Source organism: Triticum aestivum, chromosome 2D, assembly GCF_018294505.1.
Source record: "Triticum aestivum cultivar Chinese Spring chromosome 2D, IWGSC CS RefSeq v2.1, whole genome shotgun sequence".
Taxonomy (NCBI): domain Eukaryota; kingdom Viridiplantae; phylum Streptophyta; class Magnoliopsida; order Poales; family Poaceae; genus Triticum; species Triticum aestivum.
This window is the reverse complement of record NC_057799.1, coordinates 620,879,581-620,883,332: the sequence shown is the minus strand read 5'-3', so window position 1 is coordinate 620,883,332 and position 3,752 is coordinate 620,879,581.

Below are 3,752 nucleotides of genomic sequence, written 5' to 3'. Positions count from 1 at the left end.
AAGCACGGCGCAGGCTACCTCTCAGGGTGCGAGAACACCTGTAGCCATCTGTCGACGCACGCGCGTTCAACTACTTTCAGTCGTCCTTGCCACAGGGCCGAATCCTCCCTGCAGCAAGCTAGAAGGCGGGCGAGGGAGGGCACCGCCCCACGGAAGACCACGGCATTCCTATGCTTCCATAGCTGCCAGCAGCACAGAAGAGCGAAGGTAGCGCACGCAGTATCCCCGACCACTCCCCGGACGTCAAGATCCTGGAGCGCGGCCACCTGATAACCTTTGTCGACCACATCGACCCCTACCGCCCCCCAGAAGGCTCGGGTGAAAGGGCACTCGAACACCATGTGATCCGCCGTCTCCAGCTCGCTCGAACAGATCGGACAGGAAGCCCCCTCCGCTGTGATGATGGTCTTTCGCAACAGGACGTCCCTTGTGTTGACCCGTCGTTGGACCAGGAGCCACCCGAAAAAACGAACACGGGAGGGAGCCGCGCACCCCCAAAGGAACGCCGCGAACGACACCTGCAGGCCCCCGAATCTCTCCAGGGCGTAGACGGCCACCGTGACCAGGCTCCCACGCGCGTCTGAGCACAGCGTTGGTCTGCGCTCGTCGTCACCCAGCCCCGTAACCTGATCGCCGATCAGTGCCAGAAGGGTAGCCCGCTCCACGGTGCCGGCAGAGGTAAGCCTGGGCACCAGCACACTGTCCAGGGCGCGCGTACGCACCCGCCACACCGTGGCCTCCTTCATCGTCGTGTGCGAGTGCAGCACCGGGAGAGCCACCGCGAGCGGTCCACACGGGAGCCAGGAGTCGAGCCAGAAGGACGTCCGTCTCCCATCGCGCACCGTCACCCTGGTGATCCCGCGGTACAGCGGGAGCAGCTGCGCCAGCGCCTGGCCATGCTCCCCTGCGCGCCTGCTGGCTGTTGGCGAGAGGAGGGAGCGGCCGTCGAGCTCCGCCCACACCCACAGGGCCCATCTCGAAGGCGAGGAAGACGCGTGAAGCCGGTGCAGCATCTTGAGCAGTAGGCAGCGATTCTGTGTAGCGAGGTCGCGGACGCCCAGCCCGCCTTCCGCCTTGGTCCTGCAAACACGCTCCCAAGCCACCAGGCATTGGGCTCCGGAGGCGCGCTCGGCTGCATTCCAGAGGAAGGCCCGACGGAGCGAGTCGAGCTCCTTGATCACCGCTGGTGGGAGCAACATCGCTGCCATAGCATATGTGGGAAGGGCGTCGAGGACAGCGTTGATCAGGACCAAACGCCCAGCCGGGGAGAGAAGACGGGCTCTCCATCCAGCCAGGTACCTGTCAACCTTCGCGATCATGGGTAGGAAGTCGGCGAAGCAGAGCTTTTCCCACGACAAAGGGAGCCCCAGGTAGGCTTGCGGGAACCCTTGTACGGCGCAGCCAAGGGCGCCAACAGTCTCCGCCAACACCTCCTCGGGCACGTGCATGGGGACCAGAGTACTTTTGTCGAAGTTGATGTCCAGCCCTGTCGCCGCCGCAAAGTCGTCGAGGATACGGCGGAGGCGGGCCGCGGCGCCGGAGTCCGCTCAGAGGATGACAAGCGTATCATCGGCATATTGCAGCACCAGGGGGGCTTGCCATCGACGAGAGGGTGGAACAGGGCCCCGTCTTGACAGATCATTTGTTGCAGCACATCGGCGACGATGAGGAAGAGGTAGGGCGAACATGGGTCACCTTGCCGCAGCCCCCGGCGCACCGTGAACCACCGCCCGGGCACGCCGTTCAGCAGCACAGCCGACCGCGAGGACTCGAAGATCAGGTCCATCCAGTCGCACCACCGACAGGGAAAGCCGCGCGCCATGAGGATTCGGCGCAGTGCCCCCCAGTTGACCGAGTCGAACGCCTTAGCGAAGTCCAGCTTGAACACGAGGGCAGGCGCCCCCCGTTTGTGGCAGCATTGGATCACCTCGGCGGCATACACAAAGTTCTCGGAGATGCTCCTGCCCGCCAAGAACCCAGACTGGTCGACGTCGATGATGCCCCCAATCTGTTTCTGCAACCTCGAGGTAAGGCCACGACAGAGGATTTTCACGTCCCCATTCTGAAGGGAGACAGGGCGGAAAGCGCCCGGCGTCGGCACGCCCACCCCCTTGGGCAGCAGGGCAATGTACGCACGGTTGATGGCGTCGAGGTCCGCGGTGCCGTCAAGAACCGCGTCGAAGAGTCGCTGTAGGTCGCCCGCGACCGTACTCCAGGCGGCCTGGTAGAACGCGGGGCCAAGGCCGTCTGGTCCGGGCGCGCTAGTCCGGTCGAGGAGGTTCGCAGCATCTTTAATCTCGCTGGGCAAGAAAGGCGCGACCAGAGCCGCCGCGTCCACCCTCGGCGCGTGGCGGTAGAGAGCCTCCAAGTCGAAGCGCCACACGGCGGGCCGAGCCCTGCCCAACAGGTTGGAGTAGAACGTGAGCAGGGCCGCCGCCTTGCCAGCGTGGTCCAACACCATCGCACCGTCGACGTCGAGCACACGGATCGAGTTGGCGCGGCGGCGGTGGGAGGCGCTCGCGTGGAAGAAGCCGGTGTTCTCGTCCCCCTCGCAGACAGCCCGGCACTTCCCGCGCTGCTTCCAGTACGCGCTCTGCCGCCGGATCGAAGCCGCCAAGGCCACGCGCGCGTCCTGCCTGAGCTGGTGTTCATCAGAGGACAAGGTGCGGCACTCCTCCCAAAAGTCAAGCAGGTCAATCACAAATTTGCAGTTATTATCAAAAGCAGGAATGTATTTGTGTAGCCTTTTCCAAACCTTGGCCGCGGCCCTGAACCTTTTCTTGCGAGTTGCCAGGCAACCCACAGCGCACCGACTGGCCCCCGTGTTCGACCAGGACGAGAGGGTAGAGGGGAGAAACTGAGGATCGCGGAGCCAAGCATTCTCGAAGAAAAACCGAGAAGGGGAAGGAATCCGCGTCGCGGCCTCCACCACTAGGGGGCACATGATCCGAGGTAGAACGGGGGCGAGACGACAGACCCGAGTCCGGGAAGGCGACGTCCCAAGCGTGGTCAAAGAAGACGCGATCCAGACGAGCGAGGGTGGGGGGATCCCGCCTGTTCGTCCAAGTAAAAAGCCTGTCCGACAGGGCGAGCTCGTGCAGAGCAAGAGAGTTAACGAGGGAGTTGAACACAGCCGCACGAGAAGCATCAAAGCGATCGTTATTCTTCTCGTGAGGGAAGCGGATGAGGTTGAAGTCCCCAAGCACCAGCCAGGGGCCAGTGATGCCCGCTGCGACCGACATGAGGTCCTCGACAAAGTCCGCCGTGAACGCATGATCGGAGGGAGCGTAGACGTTAGTGATCCGGAAGGAGAGGGCGCACCGCGTGGAAGAAAGGGAGGCAGTAAGCGTGTAACGGGAGGCCGAAGACGCGGACAGACTGAGGACGCTGGGTCCCAAGCGGTGACCATCCCGCCTCTACTACCCTCCGCATTTTTGGACACAAAAGAGCCCAGGCGGGAGGGCAAGAACGAGCGAGCCTTACTGGTGGACAACTCAGATAGTTTGCTTTCCTGGATACAAGCGAGGACGGGGTTGACAGTGTGGATAGCGTTCCGCACGACGCCGCACTTGTCAACACCCCCCAGCCCTTGCACGTTCCAACACAGGAACGAAAGTTTAGAATAGGAGGCACTATCCATCACAGACCGCGGCACCGAGGACAGATAGGGAAGGAAACATAGACGACAGCACGCCCTCGACGGGGTACAAACTAACCCTACCGCGGCGGACAGCACAAACGCTGTAGATACC